Raw genomic sequence first — 19,684 nt, 5'->3', positions numbered from 1 at the left:
AAAATTACTAAGCAATTTAAATATTGAATTCGTTCATGGCTCAATAAATTTCGATACGAGCTGACATTGGTGCAGTCTGTGATAAAACTCAAACTTTATTGCAAATAAAAACGTAATTATCTAAAATCAGAAGACATTTGTACTACTTCGGCACTACAAATAAAAATTACGATTTTTGAATAAAATAATACCGAAAGTCCAGTGTGCTATTGTCGGCACGAGTAAAAGCTTTCACATCCTGTTTTAATTCACATGTCTAATGAAGCATCCCGGCATCCTGCGAATATCGATTGAGCTGTATTCGCAACCCGGAAATATCTTTGTCCGGAGTATGCGAAAACGAAAGGGTGAAATAAAGTTCTTCTTGCCTATTGAAAGCTCTCCCGGATATCAATGTACTTTTATAAGTATTGGTTATGAAATCAATTACCTACTTATTTGAATTATGACAAGCATGACGTTTTGTACGGATTGGTTTTTATTTATATAGTGTAATTGTATAGAATAAGTAAGTATAATAAGACAAGGAGAACGACTTTTAACACGTTTTGTTAGCTTAGCCTCTATTTATTTATATAACCGAGTCTTTTAATGTAATTTTCATGAACTTCAAGCCTTTCGGTTAGCTTGATTAGACGTATCAAGAACCGACGGCAAAATAATAATTTTATTATTTTGACTGTACAACTCACTTAGATTGGACAATTTTATGAAGATTTCTATTTTTTTCTTATTTGTATTTTTTTTCGAACTTTACCGTCAATAAATAAAAAGGTGTTGATTCTGATTACTTGTATTCCATTATCTTTTCCCCTTTTGTAGGTATTGGGAATCCAAGAAAGGTTAGGTTCTTTTGTTCATGTCTTTACAATATAGTCCACTATGCACATTATTCTTTTACACGACACATTTTTTCATTTAGGCACTGAATTATGGTAAAAAAATTGGTAGCCGTAGTAGTTGTATAGTTCTGTATAACGACTATAGCATGCTTTATTAGTCAAAGGTGATGCAGAGGAAATTATGGTAGGTGCATCTAGTAAATAAATTGAATATATTCATAGCAGTGTGGTGGTCATTCGTAGTAATCTTGATCTCAAGAGATAGTGCATTCCACATAATTTAGTCGTAATTTATTCCTTGACTATTTCTTTAGTAAATTATGAAACGAAGATTGGTGGCTTCAAGAGAATAAATTAGCCAACGATATATATTTGTTTAATCGATATACTTTGTTATGAAATGGATCACGACAGATGTTTAAATATAAACTCTCATTTTCTTGCATTGCGGGAGACTCGCCACCCGTAGGTGCGGATAGGTGGTCAATTTCGGTCACAGTTTTAAATCACATTTACAATATTTGTTTAGTTCGGTTTTTATGTGACCGATAGTTTTTTTTTTTTGGAAATTAAATTATTCGTTTTTGAATTTTTAAGATTTTTATTCAAACAGCACAATGTAACACAAACGTTGAAGTAAAAGTTGTATTAAAGTTATTTTGTATTTTGTCATTATGATGTCCAGTCTATCTAAAGCAATAAAGAACACAATGGCTTTCCTGCCTTTCAAAGCCTAGCGGCAGAAATCGTAAGATAATAATAGTGAACAATACTAAAAGTGTTTACATAAATTGAATAAATTGATACATTTCACGCAATGATATTTTATATGTAAAAAGAAGCAGATATGTTTCAAGCGCACGTCAAGTGAAGACTCGAAAACAAGCCAATTGGGACGTTTCGTCTTTAGTCGCGTCTAAACAAATGCAATGATAATATAACAAATGCAATCGTTCCAATTATAGCTATCTTTTTTACTCACGCGCTTATCCCATCTTTTGTACTTTTCATTAATGCTACTTGTCAACATGTGTGTGCACTATATCGGTAGGTATGTAGATATATATGGCGCGATCAGATTTGAAGAGTCAGTTACTATGAAGATAATATATCTGTTGTATAAAAAATCATTGATTTCACGGTTTTGATTTTCGTGCACACATGTTAAATACAAAGAAATTTTGAATTAAAAAAAAATTACTGTTTTTCTTTGATGGACCCACAGGTTCACGGCATTACAAACTCTACGCCATTTTCAAATATCGGCTTGAAGAATAAGCTATTGTATAATAATGTTCAACCTCACTATCTGAAATGTATAAATGTTTAGCGGCAAAGATCCGCACAATGACCAACACTCACGCATGGAGACATAAAGCACTCTGCCCCGAGTAAATGAAGATCGATCAACGCAGTATGCTGGTGCAAAAAACACAGAAGGCTGCTGTTCGTACTCTTCATTCCCTTAGACACCTTTCTGATGACTCTGGGAGTCTAATAACAATAATTAAATGTACTATAATAAAACACTTAACTCTGCCGTTGCCGGTCCCAAGCCCGGATGAGAAAAGAGGAGGGTTGGCCTAGGTATACCACCTACTCGGCCGAAAAAACATAACGCCGAGTAATAGGTAGCCCAGAGGAACTAAGTCGCCTCTGAAATTCTGCTGCTGAAGGACGCGGGAACCCACCACTAGCAATTTTCCCAAGAAAACCTTTATGTATTCTGTAAAGGTCACGATCCTCAGCACTGAGGAACACGAAACACGCACTTCACATTGCCTTGTGAATTATTGTGAAATTCTGAAAACTCTATAAGGAAAAATGACAGCTTTGTATGTTCAGCTGTTTGTTGGAATTATTTTTCTAATCATTTCAATCAACTTCAAGGTTCGATTTTTTTTAAGCTCGATAGGGAAAAAACAAAATTCAATCAACACCTTGTTTGTTTTATCTAAAATTGGATTAAATCTTTTACAATACGCTTGTTATTGCACCGTGTTCAGGTAATTAAGTACGATTGTTTTTGATAAATAAAAATAGACCTTAATCAAACAATATAAACAAGCAATTCCACTGTATAAACCTTAAAGGAAACGTTCTCCCATAGAAAGCTCTTGTAAATCTCTTGCCGATAGCAATCTTGATGTACGAACGGATGCAAAACGGGATCGTTCTGGAACCGACACGGCTTTGATTTACGAAAACGTTTTCTGACTGTCTATACACACTGCGAGCTGGAAAAACAGAAGCCTCGCTTTGATTCGCTGAATCGAAATTTAGAAAACTTTACGTTAAAAAAGAATCTAGTTCACATCCAGTTACTTTAACTCTATTTACGGCATCCGCGATATAACAGACGACTTTAACCTGTAATTTAAAAAAAAAACTTGTAACATGTTATAAAAAAAGAAAACCTCAAATTTATGTGTAAATTCCTGTGAGAAATAAGTGTCATGTAAATCAAAACTTATCAGACATTTGACATTTTATCTAACATGTAATTTTAGTAAAGACTACACCTAAACTAGACCCAACTGCAAACCTCAAACACCATTAGTTCATGTCTACATAAAAACACAATTATTCATAGATTATCTTTATCAATAAAAATGTATGTTTGTGTATTTCTTCTCTATGCATTCCTCAATTATAACTCCACTTGGGATGAAACTGGGTAATGTCGCACTACACGGAAGATTTCTTTCATAGTATCATCAACGTATGAAAGTGGCTAGTAGTTTAATAAATTGATACTTTACATGATTTTTCGTCATATAGTTATCGATAGTAACAGCACTAACAGCTCAGCACTACCGAGATTTGGTGTTTTAATGGTTTTTAGATATAGGCGATATGCTGCTCAAATAAGGATTTTGCCAACTACATATAATATTACCTCAATTGTCTGTCACTATGAACGTTGCTCAATTTTATAGGTTGATAAGCATTGAAGATTATAAGAAGTATAAAGATACGGCAAGAAAAAGGAAATTTTCATCTTATCAGATCTTGAGAATACCTTAAAAATATTTATTAGTTAACACTCTTTAACAAGCTACATGATTCGCAAACGATCCACGAAATTAAAATATTATGATCAGCAATTTATCTTCGTTTGACGTTTTCAAACATTAAAACTCATTAATTTTTCGAATGAGGCTCATAAATTCTACAATTTCGAATATTTCTAATTATCAACGCTGTTAAAGTTTTATTATATAGTGTTATTTTTATTCAGGCCGAAACTAATTGAATTCAGTTATATTAAAGTTCAAAATAGTCTATCAATTCCAATTTTAAAATCAATTTTAAGCCCTCTGTAAAAATGCATTTTTGCTGCACTAATATTAATGATTGATGTACTCCTACGTACAGAAACATCAAACACATCAAACAATGAACCAAATGATTTCATGAATCTTAAAAGAATCTTCAATCGATAAAATAACATTTCGATGATCGGAACCATTTCAAAATAAAATCGAATTATCATAGATTAATCTAATTTGGGTTAAATCACCTGTGGTGAATATTTATCACTGTAATTCTCGCGTCATAAATACTGCACGTGCTTTGGAATGCTTTGAAATTTATTGAGGCACAATTCTAACAAGGGCATCTGTATCTGTAAAATATTTCCTTCACTATAATCTCGAAATGCTAATACCTGATGAGTGGTCCGACTCCAACAAGCACAGTTACAATATTAAAATGGTACAACTCTTTGGTTGTTAACTATCGAAATATGCCTATTCATTATTAATTGAATAACGTCTCAACTGCAGTGTTTTTATAGTTATATGAAAAATAATTTAAGCTTACGTTTATTTTTACATAAAGTCGCAAACTTTAAGCAAAGGCTTAAGGTCACATGCAGAAGTCTGAAGTGAACAAAGAAATGTTCTAAAATAAAGATACAATTCATTTTTACTTTATTTCAAACAGGCCGTATCAATACTCCTCGGAAGAAACAGATAAGATATGTACGTCACCAATGTTTGCCCCGGTCATGAGTTCCAGTTGTATAATACTATACGGTTTCGATCTCATGTCTCAACTTTTACGGCGCTATTCACTTTTAGATGTCTATGGTGATACGCCATGTGGGTCATAAACTCGGCCTGTCCATTTACAACAATAAGTGTTGAACAACAAACTCACTGAATTTAATGGGACTCATCCGTTGACGTCTAAAGTGTAGATCTAAGTATATAGTATTCTTATTAGGTACTATATTGATATGTTAGTAGTACCTACACCGCAACATACCTGTTGTATCTTTTTCAGAATTTCTTTAGACAAAACATGCAACCGGCATGTAAAAGATCGTTTTAGATAAGACCTTCTATTGTACGATTACAAATTATACCTGCGTGTTGACTGTTTTTGAATATTAATTGTGTTTTGGTGTGCAATAAAGTATATTCTTTCTCTTCTCTTTTTTTTATTTTGCCTCCCTATGCTGATAGCCTTGAGAGGCTATTTCAGCTTCTCCTTGACATGAAGGTGAGCTCACGGGGCTCAAACCGGGAGTGTTTCTACCACCGGATTGGAAACGCGACCCACTGAGAAGATCCGCCGAGAAACTCAGTGGGTTGTGTCTATGGGTTAATTTACTCGTCGAGCCCTTCGTCGCTAGTGACGGGCTCGGCGAGGACGGTGACCGGTGCTTGAGGTATCTATAAGCACCGTTAATGGATCGGGAGGATCCGTAATGACGTGTTTATGGCAACGGCGACTGTTTACCATTCGGTCCACAGGATCGGGTATGCTCTTCTCTCTGCTTACGCATACCTACTGCATCCGTATTCAGTATTGAATTGATGGTTATTATCGGTTTGTAGGCAGCGGCTTGGCTCTGCCCCTGGCATTGCTGAAGTCCATGGGCCACGGTAACTACTCAGCGTCAGGTGGGCCGTATGCTCGTCTGCCTACAAGGGCAGAAAAAATATATAAAAAAAACTCATATCTAATAGAGATTTGTACAGTTCATATTTTGTTTTCGAACGAAACGAATTAATAATTGCTTTATCAATTACGTACTTGTAGTATGGTAAATTTACAACGCTTCTGCGAAATGTAATATTACAGTTTTACTATAAACTATATAAATATATGACTTACGATTAGAAAAAATTGCCATTAACGCTAACGCTCCCATTTGTTTTAGCAGATGTTGAATTCGAACTTTAGATTAAATAAAATCTATTAACAACTGGCGCTTGTGTATAAAATTGATTATCTTGAACTTCTGAAGTTCGCCGTCTCATCACTCGAGGGGCCTTCGTGTGAGCTCTGAAAGTAGAAATATTATTTCTTCCCATGATATTTTATAAGCTTTTGTCCTACTCTAATGTACTGGAAGTATTTGATGTTAAAAAGAGATGCGTTTTAGGAAGTAAATGCTACTTCCACTGCGGTCAAGTGATTAATGAACAGTAAAAACGCCTCGAGTGAGTTAATCACGGCTAAATTCAATTTAAGAAGACCATGGAACTCATTTATCATCTTTTATTTGTTTTGGCAACACTGTCTTAGGGGATTGCAATCATCATAGTTTTTTCTAACTTTTTTTTCTAACCTTTACCTAATTTCTCCTCAAAATAGTGCCTAAATACTAACATATTTGCTGTATACAAGAGCTTGTATGCATAATATTTTCTAATTGGATAAAAACATAATTTCAACTATTCTTTTTAATACCATAATATGTCTAATGAATTTTATATAGAATTATAACGTGTGTGACAACGATACAATTTTTTTCGACAAATTTTACAAAAAGGCTGCTATTAAGGTTGCGTCAAACGTTTTCTAGGAGACCAAAATTAAGATAAACGCTTCCCATTAGATCCATTTAATGCAGCAATTCGGGATCATAAACATAATGCCTTTAATCATAGCACACAGATAGGTACTAATCATATTTGGTATTTCGAGACAAGTTTTCATGGAGTGATGCATAAATTATATTTAGAAAGAAATAGTCTTTGTAAATCGTTCTTAATCTGGATTATTTTATTATAATTCACTTTAAGTTCTCCTTCGTATCGATAAGCGTTTATTACAGTCTATCGACAACGACAATGCTAGGTCATCGCCTACCAGAAAGTACTTTCTAGAAACCTCATTTGAAGAAGGACACGCCGCAGTGTTGGAGTTACACCATGGAAGAGAGTTTAATCATTGATATTACAGGGAACAATGTTCACCTTACAGATGATATATAAAGTACACTAAAACTAGAACAATTGTGATTATTAAAAACAAATAAAAAAATTCTCTATCGACGTCGTTATTCCTAATTCCCTGACGCATATCATCAGAAGATTACGCATAAATAAATAAATAATAAAGTAAATTGAAAACCTTTCCCGAGTAATTGTCGGCAAGTATAGTGCGGCTAATGACACCGGAACCCTTTGAATTGCCTCACCACTTATCAGATTCTTTAAACAAACAATTTAAGATGATCCATCAGTAAACGGTGCAATAAAATAGATCTTCGAAAGAAAAAAAACAAATGTTTTGAAGTGTTTATAATGGGACAATCAGAAACTGGTTTTATCGTTAAGTCACCTACTTGAACCTGTTTTATTCCTGAAAATCTATGCGCTTCTAAATTTAAATTACTTCCAAACAAATAAATAACTTTTGGAATGAATTGTTTAAATTTACGCTACACGGACCGTGTTTTAGATCGTGTTTAAGTAGGTACATACACCTCAAATTTCAGTACTGTATTAAAACTAATACGTTAAATCAGAGAGAGCTTAACTATTACTGGAATATAAATTTAATTTATTTACCATAATAATATGTACGTAAAATACCAGTAATCATTATTTTTTGATAACGTATTTCAAAAAATAAACGCTTACAATTTTTATATTTTGATTTTTTTACCAAATCAATTTATTTTACGAAATAATCTAGTTGCCTTTTATTGCAGACCATACACATAGGTGTTATAGTATCAAAAATGTAGGCAGATGTATTCTATACGTTATCTGATTTGCGTGGGTGGACGACACACTAAGCTGTTACCGATGAACTTATCTCAATGATACTCATTGTTAAGAGCCCCGTGCAAATTGACTGCTGCTTACCGTTTCCTTGTTTGCATATCGTAACGCGGTTATATCACTATTGTACTGTAAGGTCAGCAAAAAATATCTTTATTCTTTTTGTTCTATTTAAATTCCCTAAATTTCTTCATCAGCTGGAAATTTATTAGTATAAAACCATAAGGTATATTTAGTGGATAGCTAATTATTTATTTGGCACAGCTAACTAAAGTACGCGGCTATTCCATAATAATTTAACATGGCTAGATATTAATTATCTGAACTTCTAATTTCAAGCAAGTTTGAAATAACAAAACAAAAATCATCGCAGCTCATCTTAGATTGTATTAGGATCGCATTTGGGAAGGTACAATTCTGCCTATTTCTGCCGCAAAACAGTCAGACCTTCGGACAATGATGCAGGAATACAATAATTTTAAGATAAGCGAATTAAATACTAAACCAAAAATAAGGTAAGTGCGTAGTTATGCTAAATGATCGGCTTGTAGTAAGCCTACCTGGTTAGTGTCCTTAACTTCTGTTGTAGGCTTGACAGGATCGTTTCCTATTCATGATTTGATCAACACATTAAATTTCCAAAACGAAAATTGTACTACAATTCAATTAAATACACAAAAAAAATGAATAGCTTGAAACATGAATCTACAAGATTTACTTTGAAACTTTGTGTAACCTTGTTGACATTTCAAGAAAGGTAACCCTCAGACACAGCTTACTGAGTTTCTCGCCGGATCGTGTTTCCGATCCAGTGGTAAATTCTGCGAAGCACTACTCTTGCTACGAATAGTGTTGGCAAATTCGACAGCTTAGAAACGCGTGAGCTCACCTACTCTATCGGTGAATCTAGTATGACCCCTTAAGGTATAAAATAAAAAAGGTCACATAGTGCCATGACCGTAGGATAAGTCGATCTTTTAACAGATAAATAAGTCTCAAACATAAAGTTCCACGATATATACAGATACTTAAATGTATCTACATATATCGACTCATCCGCAGAACAAAGTCCGATGTGATCATAGAGCAAAAACGAGTTATATAGCTAGGCGAAATAAGGGATACGAACTCTACGGACTTGTGTTTTTGGAATTTTTGTATCTCATTTAGTTTCGGAAATATATAATTGAATAACGTTCTATCTGTCGTTAGCTCCGCATAAAAACGTACGGAGTGATCAAGCGCCGGCCCGCACGGAGCGGCCGCACTGTTCGTTCGTCAGTCCGGCCGCTGTTCGTTGGACTTGTTGGAGAGAGGGCGTCTTTGTGACAAGCGCTTAGGTTTTTACTGTTTGATTTTAAATTAATAATGTAACACGTATTTTGCTCGATAAAAGATATTTTTAGACATGTCACGATCACGGAAAATGTTGAATATGCTTAAGGCTGACACAGAAGACCCTGACCTTAGTTCATCATTTTTTAATGTAGCCGCTGTTCATATGGAGAAAAATGTAAATAATATTAAGTTGCCAACTTTTCAGTTGTATTATTTCATAATTCACACGCTATTAAGTTCTAAATTAAAAAAATATTATCTATATTGCTTTTTTGTTTCAATAAGTGCTTGTAGTCGACCGATGTTTTTATAAGACGTTTTTTGACGAATAGGTAATGAAACGCATTTTTAATGCAAAAACACAATTGGCGTAATGCATATTCACAGGAGTAATCAATCTTTCTATAATAATTAACTGTTAAAAATAAAAGCGTTATGAAATATTAGGACGATATTTTACGAACACTATTGAACCTCTAAGCGTTCTATGTGAATATGGGACATTTTTTTACGAACTCTGTGACGCGATTTGTTGGTTCGTTAGTAAGATGAGACGTTGTTACTGGGATAATGAAATCAGTTAGGACGTTAATAGTGTAAAAAAGTTATTAAATATAACGATTTTTTATTTAAATTTTGTTAAATTATTTCTGTATAATTAAATTGTTTTGCAAAACACATAAATATAAATAGTATTTTATAAATTGTCATAAAAATATGAGTTTTTTTAAAATTTTCAGTTGTAAATGATGATAATACCTGTAAGACATACAAACGTCACCTTTACCTCCTAGACCAGTAGAAATCAGTCAGGAACTAGCTGATGTATTGGAAAAATGCTACATGAAGATAGTGGGACCAAGGAAATTACCTGCGACAGCTCAGTACCTAATCTCGTGCCTGAAGTATCTGCCTTGGATGCTTACAGCAACCAACCTAGTATATTTTCTTTGAAAGTGCCTTTAAGTTACGAAAATTTACCACATATACAGCTTGAAGATTTAGAAGATCACCACAGATGTACTCCGTTCAATTTGGAACTGTCAGTACCAGCACTCATGCAATCTCCTACTAATATCCATTCGATCTGCAACACCGTATTCTGCCCTAATCATGTATCATGACCCTGAAAAATACAACACTAAAGCCATAAAAGAACGCCAGTATCGTGACATTGTCAACTCAAACTTCAATCTAGGTTTTCATACTCCCAAAAAGGATTAGTGCGAGGAATGTCACGTTTTTCGATTGAATAAAAATCCAACTGACCAAGAGAAAGAAGCTTTTCAATAACACCAGACAAATAAGAAGGCAAGGCATTTAAAAAGCCTAGATAAAAAAGATGCTGAGGAGTCAAACGGAAACATGGTTACTGCTGTTTGATTTTGAAAAGTTTTACAGTGTCCTCTAAGGAATATAAATATATTTTACTATAACAGAAAGCTATCTTCTTTTAACTTTACGGTTTTTGATATGGGTAAAAAGAAGGCCATTTGCTATTTGTGGGATGAATCTGTGGAAAAACGTGGAGCAAACGAGGTAAGCAGTTGCCTCTTAAATTTTATACAGACTAATGTTGAACAAGGGACCAAGGAGTTCCGCTTTTGGTCAGACAATTGTGCTGGCCAAAATTGTAATCGCTTCGTATATTCATTATACATTTATGCCGCAAAAAAGTTCAACATATACATTACACACCGGTTTTTACAGAAAGGGCATACCCAAAATGAGGGGGACAGTATCCACTCTGTCATCAAGAGAGCTTCTCAAATCAAAACTATATTTTTTTTTTTTTTTTTTTTTTTTTATTGCCTTTGTAGGCAGACGGGCATACGGCCCACCTGATGGTGAGTGGTTACCGTCGCCCATGGACTTCAGCAATGCCAGGGGCAGAGCCAAGCCGCTGCCTACCGCTTAATACTCTCCATAAGCCTCGTTTGAAGAAGGACATGTCATAGCGCTCGGGAAACACCGTGGAGGGGAGCTCATTCCATAGCCGGATGGTACGTGGCAAAAAAGATCTCTGGAAACGCACTGTGGATGACCGCAGTGGCTCCAGGTAGTATGGATGAACTCTACTCCGGTGGCGGGCGGTGCGATAGTAAAAACGAGATGCTGGTATCATCTCGAACAATTCCTCAGAGCACTCCCCATGGAACATACGGTACAAAATACAGAGGGAACCGAAGTCCCTCCGCAGACCCAGAGGCTCCAAACGATCCGAGAGAATGGGATTATCGACAATCCGAACGGCCCTCCTCTGTATGGAGTCAAATGGAAGAAGCTGGTATTTGGGAGCCCCGGCCCAGAGATGGGAGCAGTACTCCATGCGAGGCCGGACTTGTGCTTTATAAAGCAAAAGTCTTTGTCCAGGCGTGAAGTACCGCTTCGCTCTGTTGAGGACTCCCAGCATTTTGGACGCCAACTTGGCTTTGCCTTCCAAATGACTCCGAAACTGGACATCGCTCGAAATGTCGACCCCAAGTATCCCGATACTCTCGGAAGGTTGCAGGGATACTCCTTGGAATTGCGGCGCCATGACAAAGGGGTCCTTCTTCGCAGTGAACGCGCAAACTTGTGTCTTTATCGGGTTGAATTGAACCAAGTTCAATTCACCCCATTCGGAGACTCGCCCCAGAGAGTTCTCCACTTCAGACACAAGTTTTGATCGTCTCTCTTGCACCACGCTCCGAGAGAGACTCTGATGGCCGATATATCGCGCATCCCCCGTGCTATCATCTGCATAGCAATGCATGCCATCAATAGACAGCATGTCATTGATATACAGGATGAAAAGCGTGGGGGAGAGCACCGAACCTTGTGGAACGCCAGCGTTAATGGTCATGGTATCAGAACAGTCACCGTCTACAACGACCGTGATGCTCCGCCCATCCAAAAAGCTAGCGATCCACTTGCAGAGACCCTCGGGGATTCCGTAAGATGGTAACTTCGATAGAAGTGCCCTATGCCAGACCCTGTCGAAGGCCTTCGCGATATCAAGGCTCACAGCAAGAGCCTCGCCCTTGCTCTCCAAGGCTTCAGCCCACCTGTGAGTAAGGTATACAAGAAGATCGCCAGCTGAGCGACCGTGACGGAAACCGTACTGTCGGTCACTGATCAGCTGGCGATCTTCAAGATACTTCAGGAGTTGTGTATTTATAATTCGCTCCATCACCTTGGAAAGCAAGGAAGTTATCGCGATAGGCCTGTAGCTCGATGGGTCCGACCGGTCACCCTTCTTGGGGATAGGGTGGACGTGGGCGGTCTTCCATGAAGACGGAACCCTGTTAGTGCAATAAGAGAGGCGATACAAACGCGTTAGCGCAGGTGTCAGCTCAGGGGCGCACGTTTTCAAAACCACTGCGGGGATGCCGTCTGGCCCACTCGACTTATGGACGTCCAGGAGTCGGAGCTCCCGCCTGACTGCACACTGTGTGAAGCAGATATCCGGCAGGGAGCTATCACACCGGGGGATGTTCGGTGGTGTGGCACCCCCGTCGTCCACAGTCGAGTTCGAGGCGAAGAGTTTGACCAGAAGGTCAGCCTTCTCTTTCGCGCTGTGGGCCAGATTGTCATCGGACTTGCGCAGTGGTGGGAGACTAGGCCTGCAGAAGTTTCCTTCTGCAGCTTTGGCGAGCGACCAAAAAGCACGGCTCCCGGAGGGATAGCTCTTCAATCGCTCGCCAACTCTAGCGACGTGCTCCGACTTCGCCTTGGCAATTACCTTCTTGTAGGACCTGGAAGCGGCGTTATATTTCCGCCTTTCCCCTGAGATGTTAGGATCCCGACGTCTCCTGGCATTATCCCATGCCACGTATGCGGACCGCTTGAGGTGTGCAGCATCCCTGCTGGCATTGTTATACCAGGGTTTGCTGCGACCCCCAACGGGCACTACAGAGGAGGGAATAAACAATTCCATCCCCTGGAGCACCACGTCTTTAAGACGGTCCGCACAGACGTCAGGATCAGCAGAGGAAAAGCAGAACCGCCCCCATGGGTAGGATGCGTAAAATTCACGCAATCCATCCCAATCTGCTGACATATACCGCCAAACTCTTCGATACCTGGTCGTCGTTCGACGATCAGGACGAGAGAGTGGTACGGCAGCACGAATAAGGCAGTGATCAGACGATCCAAGCGGAGCGTCGACCACCACACTGTATCCGGCCGGATCTGTGGTCAGCAGAAGGTCCAACAAAGAAGGCTCGTGCCCCTCGATATCTGGGACACGGGTGGGCTGTGTCACCAGCTGGGAGAAGCCGTAGGCCAAGGCGAAATCGTAGGCAGTCCGACCCGGGAGGTCAGTGGTTCTGGACCCCAACCACTCTTGGTGGTGAGCGTTAAAGTCTCCAAGAACCACCACCTCCGCAGATGGGTACTGCTCAAGCACGCGGTTAGTCCCCTCTTGCACATGCTCAAACAGAGCTGAACCTGCATCACTGCTGTGGGACCTGTACAGGCACGCGTAGATTCGGCTACGGCCCCCGTGATCTACGCGCAGCCACAAGAGGGACAGGTCCCGTTGTTCGAGGCCCCGAAGACGGCGACAACAGACATCAGCCCGGACGAATACGCACACCCCGGCTTTACGCAGGAAGTTGTGCTCCAATACGTAGCCGGGGTATTCAAGGTATGAGGTATCATCCGGAGCAGATATCTGCGTCTCCGTTAAAAAAAGCAGGGCAGGCTGCGCCGTCTCAAGGTGGTGGTGTACGGCGTCAAGGTTGCTATGTAGGCCCCTGACATTGCTGAAATCCACATTAAATGTGGAATGGGGGACCGCCTGTGAAACCCTTTTCTTTTTTTTTGTAGTCTTCATGATTCTTAAGTTTACGGAGAGTAGGATTAGGAGAGGTAGGATGTTGGAGGTGAGATCGAGGCAACACCTGAATGAAGCGCGGAACATAGTACGTGCTCGACCACGGGTTGCGTGAGAGACTGACGCAGGGCATGGAAGGGCCCCCAGTCCACTCTGCGTGCGATCGCCGGGATCCACTCCGGTCTCCGACTCCGGCACGACGACCGCACGACAGGATTTTACACCGGTTGGCGGGACAGCTTCCCGGGGCGGAGTTTAGTAGAGACACCCGGGTTCAGGTCCCCTACTGACCGGCGGGCGGCAGCGGATACCGTTTCACTGGGTCTCCCTATACCCCCGTCAAACAATCACGCCCCGTGAGTTCGCACGCACGTCTGCTCCGCAAGTTCCAGGCGTCACCAAGACTCAACCCCAACAAGGAAGGGGAAAGGGAAGGGACAGAACTGGCTCTCCAACCCACACGCCGGAACACAGCTAGGCTATTTGGCGGCGGACTCTAGTTGGAGGGTGGTCGCCAGCCAGTCGGACTAGGTCCTACCACCGGTTATGTTTTCGGCTCCCGTTTAGCACCACCCAGGGGTCACTTGTAGGGAATCGCGGGTTAAACCTACGGAAGCGGGAAGCATCAACCCCCATCATCATATATAGGTATATACCCCTCATTAATGGCGTTTATTAGTAAAATGGGCCAAGAATGAAGGAGAACCCTATGTTGTTCGAAACGTAGCCCAGGATGACGTATTCGACTTTAAGACTAAAAGACTTTAAGACGACTAAAAGTCTTGTTAATAATAAGGTTTGGATCAAAGACATTAAGGGCAAGAAGATTAACTGGAATAACATCCCAACAAATTTGTTTTTTAAATAATGATCTAACTCAACCTGATTATGATATTTTAGTAATTCGTAGTAATACGAGGAACTCGGTACAAGCTGAACTAAAAGCTGCATATTCTGGACCTATTATGATTCCTGCTGCGAAGTATAAAGATTTAATGGATATGTGCCGCTCAGAACTTATTCCCTTAGAGGAACTCCATACTTTAACTCTTTGCCACATCACATAACTGTTACTGCTTCTGAAGAATCGGATGATAATCTATCGGAATAATTTTATCTAGTGTCTGCTTCCTCTTTTTAGAGCTGAATTCTTCCTACTAATTTAGCGAAGCCACGAAGCAATGTTAATTATAATATTTAATGTTTGTCTACATGCCATTTCATTGCTATTAAGTATGTGCACCAGTTATAAGTCTAGGTTACTATGTAAGACTGATTGATTAATTATGAAGGCTGATTATTATAGATTAGTGATTAGTAGATTAGTTCTACTATTAGTGAGTAGATAGTTTACTGGTGGTACTCTTGTGAGTCCGCACGGGTAGGTACCACCACCTCGCTTATTTCTGTCGTGAAGCAGTAATGCTTTTCGGTTTGAAGGGTGGGGCAGCCGTTGTAACTATACTGAGATCTTAGAACTTACAACTCAAGGTGGGTGGCGTTGTAGATGTCTATGGGCTCCAGTAATCACTTAACACCAGGTGGGCTGTGAGCTCGTCCACCCATCTTAGCAATAAAAAAAAGCTTTGAGACTGCTGATTTTAATGTTGTTATTATAAAAAAAATTAGTTTTATTATCTTCGTCCGCGTCTGCGTCCTGCAATGTTCTAATTGATACATGAACCTGTAAGTGTTTTGTAATTTTTAGTGTTATGATTGCTGTTTATGATGATTCTTTATACCAGTTTTGAGATTTTTTCACTTAATAAACGATTTTAAATAATTACTATCTTTTTTATTTAGTTATATAGGAGGGCAGTGATGATATGAGGAACGTTATGTTTAAATATTTCAAGGTTGTTATTTACGTAGGACTCATTAGTAGTTAGTAATTCCAAAGAAAACCGACTCATGTTAATATAGAACGTCATTTAATTTACATGTGTCCATAAAACAACGTGTAACGTTCACTAAGGACCCTCGCTGTTTTGCCATAAAACGTCTTATGTTAATATAGAACTCACTATCTCCAGAAATAAAAGAATAACAGTTATAAACTACACAGTATTTAACAAAGCTGAGACGTAGTAACAACATACCAAAAAATTTAATCAACAAGTCGCACCGTTTAAAAGTTACACAAGTCAACAACTTCTTTAACCTCTACTGAAAACTATCAATCCTACAGATAGGACTATATTCTGCGGATGAGTCGATATATTAAATCGAATATCGTGACGGTTGTTTAAAATTCACCCCTCACCTTAAATCGTATATGCGTTTGAACATATTATAACTATTAACTAACGATGTTCAATCGCTTGGGGTCAGTTTGATGAATCAGAACAACCCCCCGGCTTAAAGTTTTGTTACATTTACTAAGCCACCCGAACGTTAAAATAATCCAATCGAACAGGGGTAACACAAGGGTGAATCATTTCTAATTGTAGTCAATTAAATGGAAAGGAGCATGGTGATAAAAGATTTTTACAGTCATTCGTCTGTATGTTTGTGTGATTATTGAAACTTTCTATAGATAATCACGTTTCTATTTTTCAAAGATACAGAAATTTAATTCGGCTATTGTAAAATTAAGAAAACAGCCGCGATAATAATCATTACAGTTTTAGTTATGCCTCTAACGCATGATAGCCCCACAACTATAATATGTGTACATACCATCAGACATTAACATGCTCATGCACTTTGCTCTAACCAGAAAATGTTTTTTTAACTTTTGTACGTAATTTATTTACATATATTATATACATTGTCATGTTGATTTATTCAGTAAATGACAATATATTTTTATTCAAGTATCGAGTAAAAACTGCATACAAAACATATTAACATCATCATCATATAATTTTTATTGCTTCCATCCCTGTTTAGATATTGACTATTGCCAGCGAATCCAATGTTTTAAACTTATTTTGAAATGATGATGCGTGATAAATGATGTCTGAAGATAATCGTGATTATTTCATACTGTTCGCAACGGCTACAAAGTAGATGCTCACTTTGAGTACCTATGTTAAAATATTTTAGTCAAACTTTAAAAGCTCCGTCTACTAACAAGTATGTATATACCATATTTCAGAATCATTAAAATAATTTGAATACTTTAAGTATTTTGAATTTTCGATATTTTATATGGCCTATTGGAATATGATTGGTTGCACACCAAAAATTTCTTCTTGTTTTAACTTTTTCTTCACTTTATCAGACGTCAACACTCACTTCTCTCTCTCTCTCATATCGTCATTCACAGACTCCATCCATGTCTTCTTCGGTCGACCTCTTCCCCTACACTAAAAATTGCACACTAAAAATATGTCACTTTAAAAAAAAAAACAGATTTTTTTAAATTACTTACATTGGTGAACGATCTCTCCGCCGATGGACTTTTAAGTGGTTACCGGAGCAGCAACGGGGCATCAACAACTTAAATGTCGTAACCCGACTTGAGACTTGACTTCTACGTCTCATTTTTATAGTACGCTGCTCCACCCTTAAAACCCGAACGCATAACTGCTTCACCACCGAAATCGGTATGATGGTTTAACGCAGCCCATCTGTAATAATACTATTAAAACTTAGACAAACCGTGGTATGACGCACAAAATATTTGACGATGATGAATCGTGATCACTCGTTCGTCGCGTTGCGTTGATTGAATAATATAATTTATTTCATATCTGGATCACCATTTTAGGACGCTTAAATAAAAGCGGCTCTGAATAAAACAATCAAATGTTTATTTTATGTAAAAATGTACAATGCTTTTTGTTCTAATGGCGGGAATCATGGCCTCCTAGATTTCTTCAGTCGCGCATGCGCGTGACGTAAGCATATGTTTCACCACAATGGTGATACCGGCTTACATAACGCCATACCATCCCTAATGTTGCTTATCGCTTAAAGTAATGAAACGTGAAATACTGATGACAGAAAAGTAAATCTGTAACACTACTAATGATGGTTTATAGAATAAGGGTTCTCGGACCGCCGGCCGCGACCCACCCTCTGAGACCCTCATTACACTCCCATTAGCTCTAACCCGTTTTTGTTTTATGCAATGACCCCATGGCGCCGATGACGTCACAAGTTTTTATCTATAAAACACCTAACAAATAGACTGCAATGAACATTTTGTTTCTAAATTTCAGTTGCTACAAACATCTACATACATATGTACTATTATTTAAAGAGCTCTTAAAATGTTTTTTTAATTGTATTTTAGTGTGTTTACGATATTTTAAATCTGTCGCAAAAAAAATGGTAAGAAGAGTACTGAAAGCCCTTAAATTTTCGCTAAAAGAACGTGAATTAGCGTGAAAATTCATAATTTTAGTAGACTTTTATCAAGTTCCATTCAGAAATTTTCGTTATTGACCATTACGTAAGCACATTTAACAAATTTTTTTATTGCTCTAAATAGGTAGACGCTCTCACAGCCCACCTGGTGTTAAGTTAAGACCCAACGGAGCCCATAAACATAGCGAAGTGAACGCCGCCACCCGCCTTGAGATATTAGTACCTACATCGGGGAAAGTGTGATTCGAATTAATTACTTGAATTGATTTCATTATTTGTACTTTTTGTCTTTATATTTTAAAAAAGATCCCTCCCGTTTTTTATTGTGCTTTAATTTAAGCTATTACCATAATTCATTTAGTTTTATTATATGGTTTTAACAAAACGACGATAGCAGCAAGGTGTTGTTACAAAATTCGGTTTGTTTTTAAATGTTGTTAATTTTTCTAATGAAATACGTACTCAACAAATGTTCACGATTGATTTCCACGGTGAAGGAATAACATCGTGTAATAAAAATGAAACCCGCAAAATTCTAATTTGCGTAATTACTGGTGGTAGGACCTCTTGTGAGTCCGCGCGGGTGGGTACCACCACCCTGCCTATTTCTGCCGTGAAGCAGTAATGCGTTTCGGTTTGAAGGGTAGGGCAGCCGTTGTAACTATACCTTAGAACTTATATCTCAAGGTGGGTGGCGCATTTACGTTGTGGATGTCTATGGGCTCCGGTAACCACTTAACACCAGGTGGGCTGTGAGCTCGTCCACCCATCTAAGCAATAAAAAAAAAAATGTACGAGAAATATTATAAAATATCGGAATTTAATTCACAAATCGGGTCTAAATTTTAATCGTATTAATATTGTATTATAAAATAATTAATTATATGCAAACTTATTTTCAATCAATTACTCAAATGAGATTCATGTTGGGAATATAGTGAAACACTCAAAAATCACTTAGTCCAAAATTTATGGCATCCGAGCCCAAAGCGCATAATGTTTTGTATTTAATTTCGGCGTTTTGATCACCGATGGCGTTCTTTATCGTGCAAGACCTTATGCCCTGTGCGTGTGAGCTGACGTATTCATAGTCTTGATTCTATCATTAATTTATTCATACTAGTGGTCCCGCAGTAGTCGAAATTCGACTATAATTAATTGGAATTGTAAGTTTGTACACTATTATGATTGTATTTTATACTTCTATAATCACAAATTTCGCCAAGACTACACTATAAAAAATATTAGCAAAGACAATCAATATTTTTATTAATCTATTCTCAATTTGACAACAGATGTCAAGAACAAAAGTTTGACAATAAATAGTATGGATGCGTGTG

At 38.1% G+C, this 19,684-nt stretch overlaps 1 long non-coding RNA gene across 3 annotated transcripts in view; it reads right to left on the bottom strand.

Moving 5' to 3' along the window:
• The window catches only part of LOC101745568 (uncharacterized), a 41,372-nt gene extending 23,536 nt beyond the window's left edge, over positions 1-17,836 (bottom strand). For 2 of the 3 annotated variants that reach the window (XR_009974734.1, XR_009974733.1), the window contains exons 1-2: positions 17,404-17,623; positions 5,970-6,140 (exon numbers count right to left, since the gene is read on the bottom strand). This is a non-coding gene — a long non-coding RNA (uncharacterized LOC101745568). Of the gene's footprint in view, positions 1-5,969; positions 6,141-17,403 lie in introns of all 3 variants that reach the window. The other variant, XR_009974732.1, reaches the window with a different exon arrangement.
• Positions 17,837-19,684: the final 1,848 nt, after the last annotated feature.

The sequence above is a fragment of the Bombyx mori genome, chromosome 13 (assembly GCF_030269925.1).
Source record: "Bombyx mori chromosome 13, ASM3026992v2".
NCBI classification, from domain to species: Eukaryota; Metazoa; Arthropoda; class Insecta; order Lepidoptera; family Bombycidae; genus Bombyx; species Bombyx mori.
The sequence above is the reverse complement of the archived record's forward strand: the minus strand, read 5'-3'. Positions and strand labels throughout refer to the sequence as shown.